The sequence below is a fragment of the Lissotriton vulgaris genome, chromosome 5 (genome assembly GCF_964263255.1).
Source record: "Lissotriton vulgaris chromosome 5, aLisVul1.2, whole genome shotgun sequence".
NCBI classification, from domain to species: domain Eukaryota; kingdom Metazoa; phylum Chordata; class Amphibia; order Caudata; family Salamandridae; genus Lissotriton; species Lissotriton vulgaris.
In genome coordinates, this window is record NC_141693.1 from 1,346,021,121 (window position 1) to 1,346,036,826 (window position 15,706).

The 15,706-nt window shown below is 43.8% G+C and overlaps 1 protein-coding gene across 2 annotated transcripts in view; it reads right to left on the reverse strand.

The window, feature by feature from the left end:
* The window catches only part of LOC147712575 (bile acid receptor-like), a 632,915-nt gene extending 617,772 nt beyond the window's left edge, over nucleotides 1–15,143 (reverse strand). Inside the window, exon 1 of one of the 2 annotated variants that reach the window (XM_086923275.1) lies at nucleotides 14,945–15,143. The gene's annotated coding sequence lies outside the window, so the exon portion shown is untranslated. The remainder of the gene's footprint in view (nucleotides 1–14,944) is intronic. The other variant, XM_086923276.1, reaches the window with a different exon arrangement.
* Between the last annotated feature and the right edge of the window lie 563 nt (nucleotides 15,144–15,706).

The window sequence follows — 15,706 nt, forward strand, 5'->3', positions numbered from 1 at the left end:
AAAAACAAGTTTGACAAAAAAAGAGGCAGTAAATATGAGATATTCCTGGCCAGGAAGAATTATAAGGCTACTCTCTTGGCAGCAAAAAAGAGGTGGGAGTAAATCTCACTGAGGCACTTGACAAGAAAGACTTTAGGTCAATCTGGAAACTAGTTGCCGAAAGCGCACGTATTGCTGACAACCACCTGGAGGCTGTAATGCAGCCAGATAAATGGGTAACCACTTTGCAACATTATATAAGAGGCAGGTACAAGGTGAACAGATTGAGGGGCTATATGAATCTAAAGATGATTCTTCACATACTGATCTTCTTACCGATGCACTAAGTCAGGTCTTTTCGGGATTTTCCTTATTTCTTACTAAGTGAAACCGAGCATGCCCGTAGACAAATAAAAAAAGTAAGGCACTGGGCCTGGAGGTATTCCAGATGACTTATTTTCATCCAAATCTGAGGTCTGGGTGCCTTCTCTTAATCATTTAAGTAATGCCATTATGGGTGGCAGTAAAATTCCACCTTCATGGCTGGGCGCCACTGTAGTCTCAATTTACAAAAAAGGGGCTAGAGACAAACCATCAAACTATAGGCCCATCAGGCTACTGGACACAAGCCAAACTATATTTTCTAGACAGATACTAGCTAGGCTACACACATGGCTTGCTGATAATCATGTCCTTGAAGCTGCCCAGGCAGGTTTTAGGAAAAACAACAAGTTTTATAGACCAGGCCTTCTTTTTTTATGTGCTGTGTTGGAGGTACGTACTCTTAAAGAAGGAACATTTATATGTTGTTTCATAGACCTTCGATCAGCCTTTCATCTTGTCCCCAGGGATTTGCTATGGAGGGCCTTGGAAAAATATGGAATGCCAAAGGATCTACTTTGGATCCTCAGAGTATTACATACTGACCCTTTTGCACAAGTAAGATGGAACAATAGTGGTGACAGCACAGACAAGATTGTGAGAAGGAGGCGTTAAACAGGGCTGTGTGCATGCCCCGACCCTATTTAGTATGTATATCAATGGTGCTGTGAATTGGATCTCTGCAATTAAACATGATGCCCTAAAACTCGCTGGCACACCAGTACCGATCTTTAATGTTTGCAGATGACACTTTACTCATCTCTAGAACTCCTGTGGGCCTTCAGAGGGAATTGGACTCATTTGCAGCCTTCTGTAAAAATAGAGGCCTAGAAATAAAGCCTGATGAATATATGTGGATCAATCCCCATAGAACTTTCTGAGGCAAAATGAGAATAGAAGGTGCATTGATAGAACAGACAACTCGATTTGATTACCTGTGTATCAGAATGTCAGATTCTCTAAAATGGGGGAAGCAAATTGATAAAAGTAACGGTAGTCTTTGCCAGCATGCACTCCAAATTAGTAGGAAACATAAGTCAATTACTGGTGGGGCTGTGTTATCAGCCACAAAAAACTATTGAGCCACAGCAGTGTTGGCTCCCCTTTATGGAGCAGAGATTTGGGGGTACACAGATGCACCTACACTAACCATTGAGGAGAACACATTTATCAAAGGCCTTTTCAATCTGCCGAAAAGGGCAGCATTGATGCCACTTAGATTCGATTCGGCCCTCAACCCCATGCACCTGGCATCCCTTCTTAAACCATTGTTATGCTGGGTGAGGATATGGTTCACTCCGGAACTAACCATCTTAGGGCAGTTAGGGATCTGATGAACTATGACAAAACCACCTGCACCCCCTAGCTTAAGCATGTCAAAAAATGGCTTGAATAACTTCATTTAGGATGAAGTTACTAAAGGTGATAAGCTGCCACTAAATAAAAAGTATTGGGAATGCAACCATACCAGAATTTGGGCTGAGCATAGGGAGAGTTCATTTACAGGGCACTTTCTTCTTCATAAATGCTCGCCTAGCTTGAGCCTTATATGGAGAGGATATATCCAGCAGGAGCCAAACGAGTGTACATGCAGTTCCGACTAGGCATCCTACCCCTGAGAAGTTTTACCTCTAGATGGTGTAAAACAAATGGTGATCTGGAGAGTTGCCCCTTCTGCCCATTAACAATAGAATCAGAGGTTCACTTCTTGACATTTTGTCATAGATATTCCATCTTACGGAAAAAATGGATTCTAGCATGGTGCAAATTTATGGGTGTAAGGCACTACTGGGAGGCTACGAGCATACTGAAAAGTGATACGGACGATTCGCTAGTGTTTGCGGTTGCACAGTTCCCATGGAGGGGTTGGACAATACGTAAGAAAAATAATATTATCTGCGAACCTGTTTTTATCATTGCTGCTATGCAAATATTGGTCATATTTTGTTATGAATCTAGTACCAGTGCCTAAAATTGATTTATGAAATGCTCTTAAACTGCTTTTTATATGATACATTTTACATGTTTCAAATCTTTTATTTGTAAAATAAGATACCTATTGCTGGTACTTAGTATTAATGAAAGAATAACCCTGTTATATGGTCTAGATAGAGTAATCAGGGCCATCTGACAATGAAATTGGGCTACAAAGGAGGTTTATGTTAATAGTTGCAATCATGTCTTCCGAGGTCCCTGACTATGACCATCTTATGGACTATGTGTTACTATAAAGTATTTATGCATTTTCTTCCTTATTGCTACTATTCTTATCATGTCTTTTTATTATCATGATGTATGTATTGTATTTTTTACTTTAATGGTCTCTGAACCGAATAAAATATTTATTTATAGTAGTTTAGTACAATGTTTTGTTTTGTTTTTCCTTGCGTGTACGTTGTGTTAGGATTGTGCTCTTGGTTTGTTGTGTGTTTAGTAGAGTTTGGGGTAGGGATAGAATGATAGGAGTGGAAATGAAAAGGGAAAGGAGGGAGTTGGTCGTCTGTGCTTGTTTGTTAATTGAATGGCATGGGTAAAAAGGAGGGGGTGAAAGATTGGGAAGGATGTTTGGTGGTTCATGGTAGTCAGGTTTGGGATGAGTCAGATGGAGTAGGAATGGGAAGGACGAAATGTTTTTTTTTTAATAGCAAAATGTAAGCAATTTATACATCCATGTATATATACATGAAGCTTGGTTAAACACCTCTGTATAAATACCCATATGTACATTGAAGGGCTGTATCTACATGGTCTGCTGGTCTGCTACACACGGTTAGCATGTGGTACATTTTCTTTGTTTTGAAATACCTGTAATTAAACTTATATATACATAAGTATCCACATAGCACTTATGGTAATTATTAGTCGTAGGCGTAACTCTAGTAACCTCAGGGCTAGTGAGGCAGATGCCGTGGTAAGGAAGGGAGTTTACGGTTGGTAAGTTGTATGTGACGTTATATGTGAATTATCTGGAACAAGTTGGATTGTTCTGGTTAGTTAAGATTAGTGGGAAACTTCGTGCATCATTCGCTGGCACTGTGCTCTCAGTTAGCCACTTGAACATTCTAATTTGTGTGAATTAAAGTATATCGTAGAGTACAATATCTGATGGAAATACTTAAGCTAAAGCTCTTAAAACGTTGTGAATACATCAGGCCAGCAATTCAATTGATCAGCTCATTCTTGACATAATAGAAGAGGACCAACTATATGAAAATAAACTGTATGAAAATGAGTCCACTCACTTCCCAAAAACACAAATAGAAATGTTGGCCAAATAGATATACAATGACCCTTTCCCATGAGCTAGGACACCATAAAGAAAGCTTATTTACAAGGGAGTTAGACAGCACAAATCCTTGAACCAGGACTGTCATGGAAAGAATAGGCCATTTCATGCATTTCTAACTACATTGAATCAGTGCTGTATAGTTTGAGTCTCCTGACACAATGAGGAAGGTTCGACTTAAGTAAATGTTTAAAGTGTATGATTCATTTATGTCCTCACTTCTCAAGAAGGGTGCCACTGCTGCCCTAAGAGATAAGAACTAAAAGTATGTGCTAGTGAAATAAAAGAAGCATCCTAATGCAATTACTGCTGACTTTTTAAAGAAGCTGTATTTTCTTAACTCAAACGCTGACATTCTAATAATCATTGATAATTAAAAGTACTATTAAAAACACTAATGAAAATGACTATATCATGTAAGGTAGCCATTATTTTATGCATGAACATTTACAACCGCTAATGTAGATATTAGCATAGGTAATTGCACAGACTTCCTAAACATACTTCACATACTGGGCATCTGCATACATTTACTATATCCTTAACAAGATGGTGGATGCACATACCTACTTCTCTTTCATCCTTTAAAAGTTGAGTATATTCAGACTCAAACTATACCCTCTTTGCCATATGGGTACAATCATACAAGAGGTATCCAGAAGACAGCCTCTTTATTCTATTATATGTTACAAAATAATAAAATGTATTAGGTGAGTGTTCTTTTGTGGACTCGTATCTAGACATCCGGCCAGGAGCCTCAACTTTGTTCAAAGATAGAGGGACGAAATAAATTACTCCTCTGCCCAGGGTATATAGGACGGACTGAAATCCTTTTGAACACCGAGGTAGAAGTCCCCTGTATGCAGCTGCCCGGAATATGGGTCTGGGGAGGATACAATTGTTTCCGACCTACTTGGGGTTGGATGCATCCTTTTAAAAGGTGGAGCGTCCGACATACAGAGGATTATACACCCTGTACGGAGGAGTAATTTACGTTGTCCCTACGAGTCCTAAAAAGAACACTTGCCCTATGAAGTCCTGTAGAGATCTGTAACTAAAAAAGGCCGAAACACGTCAACTTCACATACACATTAATGCATCCCCCTGCCCCCCACGTCCTGAGTTGGCTGCAGCCAACATCTTCCATACAGCCAACTCCATGCTACGCACGAAACTCAGCATGTGCAGTGGGGTTGGCCAGAGGGCTTGCCCCTGGGGATCCCATTACCCAGGGCCCAGCAATATTTGTAGTGGTGGGGGACACGGTCCCCCCCTCCCCAGGATGATTATGACCCCAGGGACCCCATCCCCCAGAACCCAGCACAATTTTTATGGGGAGGGGGCCACGAAGCCCTCCTTCCTGAGATGATTTCGGCCCTGGGGACCCCATTCCCCAGGGCCCAGCCCCTGGATACTACATGTCCCAGCATGCTTTTGAAGGAGGGCTAACCTGGGAGGCCCCACTTAGGGGCAGGAATATCAATTATCTTGCGGATAAGGGTGCCTGGGTAACTGTTGCAAAGTTTTCACTCTCCTGTGAACAAGGACCAGGCGGTCTGAAATTTGTCCGAAACGCGTCAGGCCTGGAAATCATCTGAATGCAAATGCCGGTTTTCAGTTTTGAAAAAAATAGAGAGCTTTTAAGAGTTTACTGCTGGAGAGTGCGTCTTCGTCCTAGGACAACTTTCAAGACACACACACACACACACACACATATATATAAATATTTATTTTTTTCACTAGGAAAAAACAAGTTAAAGTAACGTTATAGTTAGGTGAATTTGTCAGTGACAACATTAACTTTTTCAACTAAAAAAAGAACTACATAGAAATTCACCAGTTATAGGTAGCAGCACTAACTACAACTTGCGCCACCGTCAGCACTGCTTCATAACTCATGACATGTTCTAAGACATTATTAATGACATCACTGATGATATCTGAAATAACATCATTAATGACATCACTGATGACATCATTCAAACTTTGTTTTCACGCATATTGCTGTATAAATTACTCTCTGGCGGTGAGTACAAAATAGCACAGGAGGAGATCAGGCATCATTACGACCAACACAGAAACAATTTTCTTTGTTGTTGAAAACAAGCATCATGTGCAACATTGACTCTATAACATACACTTTACAGGTAGCATAGTTCACATATAAATCAACCACAGATATACGGGAAAACATCATTGAGTACGCTGTTCAATCTGCATACAGCTGTGTACAGAAAGCCAAAATAGTGATTGCCAACTCCAAAACAAATGCCCTGCTACAGACATATTTTATCTGCATGAAATCCCTGACACTCATGGAACCTACATTAAGAAATTAAGTTGATAACATTAGAGAACTGAGTACTGTAAACAATGTTTACTCCATAGAGAGAGTTTATTCTATACCAGACTGTCAACAAACACCGAAACTCTTATGGGAAATACACCACAGAGTATTCAAAAGAATTTACTAAGAACATGTTAAGTATAAATTAGCATGCTGACACAATTCTCTGTAATAATTCAAGGCTCAAAAGTTAGTATCTGCTATGTAGAATCTTTCTCCTGTTGGAAACTTTTCCTGCAGAACCGAAAAGTTGTGTGGAGCATAATGAATACAAGTCAACTGTCACCTGCACACAGAGTTACTCTTGAATGGCAACCTTCATAACGTGTTCAATATCTCTACACAGCTATGGGGCATTACAAGCACATGCATTTTGTAAACACTTATACCCATTAGCTGGACACAGGCTTTCAAAATAAGAAATACCATGGTAGTTACCTGCTACTATGTAAATTATGAAACAAACTAACACACTGATTGGATGATGTCATCAGTTACGTCATTAATGAAGTAATTTGAAATGTCATCAGTGATGTCATAAATGATGTCATAGAGCATGTCAGGAGTGATTTCATATGTGAGGTCCTAAGCAGTGCATGGTGGGGTGCAAGTTATAGTTAGAGATGCTAACTGTAACTGGTGCATTTCTGAGTTGTTTTTTTTAGTTCTAAACGTAAATGTTGTCACTGCTTAATTCACCTAACTATGACATTACTTTAACCTTTGTTTTTTTCAGTGAATTTCTAGAAATATTTAACGTAAAAGTAATATTTAATTACCATACATTAATGCAACCCCCTGCAGCACATGGCGGGAGTTGGCTGCAGCCAACATCTCCCATACAGCTAACTCCATGCTACGCATTGCTTTCAGCATGTGCAGTGGGGTTTGCCAGAGGGCTTGTCTTGGGGATCCCATCCACTGGGGCCAAGCAATATTTGTAGTGGTGTGGGCATGGGCCCAGCCTCCACAGGCCGATTATGACCCCAGGGACCCCATCCCCTGGAATCCGGCACAATTTTTATAGGGAGGGGACCACACAGCCCCCCTCCCTTAGACGATTCCGACCGTGGGGACCCCATCCCTCGGGGTCCGGTACCAATATGAAAAGGGAGGGTGGGACATGGTCCCACTCCCCAGCTGATTTCAGCCCCAAGGACTCTATCACCCAGGGCTGGCACCATTATTAACGGGGATGGGGCACGCGACACCACTCTCCAGGCAATTTTGACCTTGGGACCCCTTTCGCCAGGCCCCAGCAGAAGGGGCGGGGAACACATGCCCCCCCCCCCCCCCCCCGGGTCGATTTCGGCCTGAGGACTTCATCCCCAGGGTCCCAGCAGCATTTTAAAAGGGGGGGGCATGCAGCCCCCCTTCACAGGCTGAGTTTTGGCCACGGGAACCTCATCCCCAAGGGCCTGCCTCAACAAAATATGGGTGCCAACTCAGGGCACCCACCACATTGTCGTTGGGAGTCACAGTGGGAGCCACAAGTCCCCTGTGGCCCCAGCCTGCTCCCCGCACTAAAAGTTGTCTGTAGGCAAAAGCCTAATCATATATGGCTATGGATAGGTAAAAGAACTATTTTGTTTAGGGTATTATATAGTGCCCATCTAGCCCTGAAGAGGATCAGGGCACTCTGCAAAGCAGAAGAAGCAAATGCTCGGTGGTGCATTAATTATGAAATTATGGAATGGAATAATTGATGTTCATGCTACAAAGTTCAAGGAGGTTTGTCTAGCCCAGAGATGATACATTGTATGCAAAGGAAATGTTCATATCTTGGATTGGAAAGTGGGTGTGTGGGATTAGGGGGCAATGTAGCTGGTGAAGCGTACAAATTCAGAGTCAATCAATCAATCAGGACATTTGTTAAGCGTGCTACATACCCGTGAGGGTCACAAGGCGCTGGGGGGGGTCTTGAGAAGTCATCTGAAGGCCAGGAGGTCTTGGGTCTGCCGTATGTTGGTGGGGAGGGTGTTCCAGGTCTTGGCGGCGAGGTGGGAGAAGGATCTGCTGCCGGCGGTTGTTCTTTGGATGTATGGTACTGTGGCGAGGGCGAGGGGGAGGCCGGCGGAGCGGAGCTTGCAGGTAGGGGCGTAGAAGCTGAGTTGTTTGTTGAGGTACGCTGTGCCAAAGTTGTGGAGGGCCTTGTGTGCGTGGATGAGGAGCTTGAAGGTTATTCTCTTGTTGACGGGGAGGCAGTGTAGGTCTCTCAGGTGGGGTGTGATGTGGCTGCGGCGGGGGATGTTGAAGATCAGTCGTGCAGAGGCCTTCTGGATGCGTTGCAGCCGTCTCAGGAACTTGTTTGATGTTCCTTCGTAGAGGGCATTTCCGTAGTCCAGCCTGCTGGAGACGAGGGCCTGGGTTACTGTTCTTCTTGTTTTGGTGGGGATCCACTCGAAGATCCTGCAGAGCATCCGTAGGGTGTTGAAGCAGGATAAGGAGATGGCGTTGACCTGTTTGGTCATGGAGAGGGTGGAGTCGAGGGAGACCCCCAGGTTGCGTGCGTGGTCAGTGGGTGTCGGGGCTGTTCCCAGTGATGTCGGCCACCAGGAGTTGTCCCAGGCTGAAGGGGTGGAGCCAAGGATGAGGACCTCCGTCTTGTCTGAGTTCAGTTTCAGTCGGCTATTCCTCATCCATTCGGCGACGGCATTCATTCGTTCGTGGAGGTTGGTTTTTGCGGTATGAGGGTCCGGAATGCTGATGGATATGTCGGGTGTGGAGGCAGGGTTCAGCCAGGTCTCTGTCAGGAAGGTGACCTCAGGGGAGGTAGAGTAGAGGAGGTCCCAGAGCTCAATGGCATGTTTGCGGGTGGAGCGGGTGTTGAGGAGGATGCATCTGAGGTAGTTGGGTTCCTTGGTGTGCGGTGTGGCTGGCCGTATGCTGGTGAAGTTGCAGTTCTGGCAGGTGAAGGGTCCATGGGTGCACTTTGGGGTTGCTCGGTAGCAGGTGGGTTCTCTGTCGGGGTTGAATGCGTGGAGGGTGCTGGTGTTGTAGTGCAATTGGGCGGCGTGGCGTCTCCGGGGTCTAGGGGTTGTTGCGCTGGGCGCGGTCCAGACGCGGATGGGCACAGATGGGCCTGCCTTTGGGGCGCCAGCAGCGCGGCCGCGCAGCGGCCTCCATATAAGGGGAGCAGGGAGGGAGGAGCAGCTGGGAGGCGGGAGCGGGGTGGCCTATGGGAGCGCGAGGGGGCGGGCCGTAGGGAAGAAGGAGCGGGGGCAGAGCTGGGCGCTGGCGGGTAAAAAGGGGGTCAGAAACTAGTGAAAAACAAATAGTGGACGACAAATGGCAGAAGAAACAAACACTTGAACAATACCAAGGGTACACAGAATAAAGGGCAGTAATCCAGGTACACAGCAGGCGCAAGTGGCGCGATGGAGCAGCGAACGTACGGCAGCAGGGGGGAGAGGCACGGACACAGCAGAGGTGCTGTGCGACGTGGGGAGCGGCCCGACCTGCAAGCAGGGTCAAGGGTAGGGTATAACGCATAAAGAAATGTTCAGGAAATGTTGTTAAAAGATGTGAGTTCTGTGTTTCTTCCTCAACTACCAGAGAGATGGAGAGTCTAATCTTTAGGATATCTTGTCCCAACTTGTAACAGTACATTAGTGGGAGAGTCAGAGCAGGATGGAATGGACAGAGGGTCTGAGAGAAATGTTATCAGAAGAGGTGGGTCTTGCATTCTTTCGAAAATTACTAGAGTTTTAAGTTCAAGTTTCTTTATTATTACGTGGCTAATTAAAGCCATTACAAACAGTAAAAACATATAAAACAGCATTACTTGATACAATGCCAAGCGTACCATTGGCCAATTATGATATGATTAAAAATGTCGATACATCATTTAAAAACAGATTAAATACATAGGTAATAAGATATCGCTCAGGTTTTCTTAAGAGTAAAAATAAGAGGAGGAGGAGGCTAGTTTGAAGCATATTTTGTTTGTCTGTTGAGAATCAACCCTTTCAGAAACAATAATCTAACAGTGTTTTTATTATTACTCAATTTATGGTTGATGTTTACAGTCAGCCCTTCCTCTTTTCGGTACTGTAGATGGGAATTCAATGCAAAAGGATGATCGTGATCTTGAAGGGCTTTAAATTAGGGAACAAGCTCGATCGTGGGCATTAGAAGGCGTGCATGGTCAGCGCTTGTAGAGACGCTGGAAAGACCTATAAAAGTGCGTACCGTGCATTCTGAGCCCAGTCTACATACTAGGCCTGGTTTAACCTGGAGGGTAAGTAACGAAAGATGTGCAAAGAACACAGGGGAAATTGGAAGGGGTATGTGCTGGAGCCTGGCCGCCCTGTATAGTCCTATAAAAGTGGGTATAGTGCGTTCTGAGCCCAGTCTACGCGCTAAGCCTGGTTTTACCTGATGGGATAAAAAGGAAGGATGTGCAAAGACCACAGGGAAGATTGGAAAGGGGATGTGCAGGAGCCCGGAGCATTGGGCTACTAGGGTAAAAATTAGGAGCCTCATTACGATGGCAGAGGGACCGCCACTGACAGGCTGTCGGTGGTGGTCCGTCCGCCATTGTAACAAGGATGTCCACCCGCCAGATTACAATGGCGGGAAGACGTGTGGTGGTAAGAAAGACTGACCGCCAAGGTTCCGACATGCAGACGTGATCCGATTGCCCATCAGACCTCCCTGTAATCCCTGAATGGCGGCGGTGACTGTCAGGCACCACCGTAGGGATTACAATATCCCTTTCCTTCGTTCATTCTGCGGTGGTCAACCAGCTGCAAAACAATTGGTGGAAATAGATTTGGTTGCCCAAAGCGGGCCCCCCTTCTCCCCTGGGACATGAGCCCTGTGGGGAACTTATGGTGCCCCCCTACATAACTCTGTACCAAGTGGCAGGCACTGCATGGTGCCTGCCACGTAGTGCCGGGATATGTCAACACCGTATTTTTTGTATTGCGGCAGGGGCTGCTGACCGCATCCTCGCCGCAATACAAAATAAAAGGAATGCCACAACCATGGTGGGAGTCACATAGTAATATGGTATGTGGGACTGCCGCCTTGTAGGCGGGCGGTCGCAAATATCCGTCCACCATCGTAATCAGGCTCTTGATTTGACAGTACATGATTTGTGCTGTTTAGGACCAGCAAAGTAAAAAAACACTGCTTAAAATTTGTAAAAATGTGTAAAGATTGTGATGGGTACATAAGGAGAGTGTTCTCTGGGGTAGAGAATCAAAGACATGAGTCGAGCGAGGTGTAAATGAAAAGAGATAGAGTGGTTCCAGCATGCAGGTGACAAATCTAAGGCTATTCACACTAATTCATACAAACATGTTGTAACAAATGTTGTACATAGTAGCACAACACAGCAGTGGTTTTTGATGGAGTTAAGACTCTTAACATTTTATCAGCTTTGTTAAAGAAATTGTTTGAGAGTAAGAGTTGTTCAGGAGGAAATCATCCGCTTCCTGAATTGTTCAGGTCCCTTGTTTGATCACAGAATGAGGAAGACATTTTTTGCGATCATCATTTAGTGCTGGGCAGAAGCAGAGAAGATGAGGTAAGCACTCCTTAAATTGACTGCAGAGACGACTCTCACTAGAGAGACAGGCATACTGCAGATTGAAAGTGTGTTTTCTTGGCCTTGTTTGATTTCACACTATTATTCAGCCAAAGCTAATCTCTGCAAATGCAAGAAAGGGTTAACAGTTTATTGGCACTAAAACAGTTAGTCATGCAATAGTGTATCAGAGGTGTGCACACTATTAGTGACAAGAAACGAATGTGCGTTGTTTGCATGTTCAATCTTAAGCATTTTCAGGTATGCAAGGATGAAAGGCTGGGTGCACCTGTTTGCAGGTGACAAGATCTGCCGTGAAGAGAGAAGTGTCGGTGTGTGCAGAGGAGGTCTGAGCAGCAGGAAAAGGGTAGTTGTGCTTCCTCCGTCTTTCATGTACGGTGGTAGCATGTGAGATGTGGAGGCCACCGTGCCAGCAGGTTAAAGGAAGACTGAGGTTAGTACAAGGAAGGGCAAGTTCTGCTCGACAATCATTGGTCCTAACATATATGTATACTGAGGACTTGAAGGAATAAGTGAAATCCAAGAGCCTCATGTTTATTAATACAATGGATAAGGATAACTAAATTCAACTGATGGGCTGTCCTCGCACGATGACCCTCTTGCGGCGCAGCTGACCCAGGCAACAGAGTAACATGTAGAAATTATTTGCAAAAAGTGCATTGAGGGCATGGACTGTCGTCCATTAGAGTGGTGATGGCAAATGCAGTAACAGATTTCAAATCAAAGCAGTGCAGATATTGAGGAGTAATGATAGTCTAAGAGCAGAGACAAACCTGGAGAAGAAGCAAGGTCTTGATAGAGAAAGTAGTAACAACAAGTAGTGTGACCCATAAAGAACGGGGTTTATGGAAAAACTGCATCAAACCAACAGAGCAACAAAAAGGCTTTCACATCTATTGGAGCCAATCGAGGCGACGGCATAGTTCGAATTGACTCTGCGCTGGCATTAAACCTCTATGCTGCTCATTTCAACCTGCTTATTTCTAATGACTAAATGCTCACTTTCCCCTTTAGTTCTGGGGTCATAAGCAAAATTGACCCCATAATCCGAGAATTTACAACATAGAAATATCGTGCTCCAAGTTCTAGCGAGGGCAGCCTCTTATAGTAAAGCTGATAAGTCATCAGCAATATTGCCGGTTTTATTTTTTCGAAGGTTTAAAGAACATAGATGTGCGCTATGAGTTCACACGATAAAAACAACAGAGATTTGTTGATGTCACAAGACACTGGTAGCAAATCATTAAGAGTTAACTCTAGACTCAACACCTTTACTTGAGATGCACATGACCTAGATTCCCCTTACAACTAGAAATAAGCAGACTAAAATTAACCAATGGGGCCGAAAACTCTGCATTATTTAAGAATAATCCACATTGTAAAGCTTGATGGCACTGTCAGAAAATTCGAACATGAGGTCCTTGGGAGACAGGATTTTGATTCATCATAACATCACCATCCTTTCTGCATTCCGAACTCCCAACTGTTGATTTTCCATGATTATTGCATTCATTTTACTTTTCTTAGGAACTCCTTGTCCCATCATGCACCTAAAATGTGGAATTCTCTTCCCTTCCACTATGTTCTGAAATCACCCACAAGAGGTCTTTGCAAGAGCCTTAAAATCGGGCGTTTCACAATTACTGCTATTTAATTGAATCCAAACTACAGAGGGAAAAATAAAAAGAAATTGCTTGCTTTTAGAACCATCTAACACTTTGAGAGTCTTTCTCAGTTGGTCATGAGCTTTCCTATTTCATTATAAATTAATCATATTTATCTTAGTAGATTAAAGGCTCGTCTGGGAGAAAACACAGTTTACAAAAAAAGTACCACCGTTTTATTGGTGCAGCATCGAGCTTAATTCGGACTGCATGGAAAAAGAACATCTTTGTAAATACGTTACTACTGAATAATCAATGTTAGTTGAATGACTGATTGAACATTTGTTGAACGTGAACAGCTACCCCTCAGTGCCCTGGGACTGGGGCAAGTAGTGGATGCAGACGCATATTTTCTAATAAACTGCCCATTGGGACACGTTTTTATAGCAGAGATTCTTAATAGTGCAATAGAGAGTCTAGGTGACCACGGATATCCTTCTTTTCCCTCAAAGCCATGTTTCATTTACTAATTGAACTCTTGCGAGATCAAGGTAGAGTTATGAATCAAAGTATACCCATTTTAAAGATTCCAGCTTTAAAGTGTTTTCTCATGCATTCTTAGGACGCTTTTCTTCGGGCAGATATCTATGCTACTAGGGAGACTTATTTTAGCCAGTGGCTGGCCTGGTTCCAGTCTGGCGTTATATAGCCTCCGATTTTGGTTTTCAATACATTAAATTCAATTAAGTTTCTTTCTCCATACTGAACAATACCGTGAAAACGTTTGCTGGAGATCATGTCACATTTTTATGCTAAATTGATGGTAAGTTAGGAAACCTACATGGGTGGGCAGTGGGGAAGGAAGGGCAAAGCAAGAGTTTGGGAAATTATGTTTTAAAGAAATATCTATTTGAAGGAAAAAAAGAAAAATCCAGATGCCTAGTCAATGTAGTCTAACTGGTTACACGGGATAAAGTTTAAAATAATGAGCACAGCCCAGTATATTCCTCATTTAGCAAACTGTGTAACCCTTTTAGAAACCTATAATTACTGAAGCTTTGACGCAAAGTCTGTACTAAAGAAACCTACGCTGTTTGCCACTATATACCCATGCTTCAGTGTGCAGCGATCGACTGGTCTTTAACGACATTGCTGGAATCAATTCAGCACCTCTAAAGGGCCATGAGAGGCGAGGCAAGGCAAGGCGCTGTTAGTTGTCTATCATATCGCCATAGCTTGGTATTTGACTAACTGTGGGCTTCCGTTCCGACATGTGACTGACTCCTACTCAGCCCTGTTTACCTATCAGAGGCATCAACGTATCTGGGGTCATACTCATTTTGCAAACCAGGAGCTATTTTGTCAACCAGTTTGCCATGTACACAATGAAAATATCTCAATTTAAGGAAATATATATTTTTTAATCTCTATTTAGTTTTACTGGAAGAATTTCTGGATCCGTCGTTGCTACATTTTCAACATGGACTCTGTTGTTATGGTTTTTAGATCTAGGACGGGTCAGCCACGGGCACGAGGACAGAACTGGAGTAAAACCCCCAGTCCGGTGGTGGTTCGCACCCTGCCTGTGGACATATTAACCAGTAGTTTAGAGAGCTTTAAAGTGCCCCCTTGCAATTCTGTCCCAAGAGAAAAATAAAAGTGGCTTTTGTTGATGTTTAAGATAGGAAGTATCGCAAAAAAACTGATTTCGTCAGCACAGAATTGTATCGCACAACTTTTCTAGAGTCAGTGTGAACCCACCAACGGTTTTAAGAAAGTAGAAAGTCACTTACCAACTGCAGGTCCTAGGAGACGGCTCGGCTTCTGTCAGGCGAGAGGCAGGAACATGCAGCAGCTCAGCTCCTGTGGGAGTGTGACCCGCCGCTGGAGCGAGCTAGGCCTGCTTTTGCTATTTATCAGCCTCTGCATACACCCGGGCAGCAGACACTCTGCAGAGCAGGGCTTTCGCTCCATCTGACACACAGCCTTCCCACACAGCCCTCCCAGGGTCACAAGGAGGGCAGCTGCTAGCAGACATAAATCAAACAATAACTGGACCATCAGGGACAGAGGCCACTGGGCCCCAGCCTCACTCTCCCATGGATATGTGATTTAAACGAAACTTCGGAATATTTTGCGCTCTCCCCTTTGGCCAAGTTGAAGTATTTAAATAATGGTACCTATGCAGCACTCCGCAGAAACATTAGTCATGTTACACGGAAGTTTCGGCATTGCTATCCAACATGCAGCCATGTCATTCATTCACACCAACTTTACTATAAAGTAGCCTTCAGTATCTATCTATCTATCTATCTATCTATCTATCTATCTATCTATCTATCTATCTATCTATCTATCTATCTATCTATCTATCTATCTATCTATCTATCTATCTATCATCTATCTATCTATCTATCTATCTATCTATCTATCTATCTATCTGCCTGCCTGCCTGTCTGTACGCCCTCCCGTCTATCTGTCTGACTACCTGCCTGCCTGTCTGTCTATCATATATGCAGAGTGTTCTAGAATATAATCTATCATCTATGGGAGTG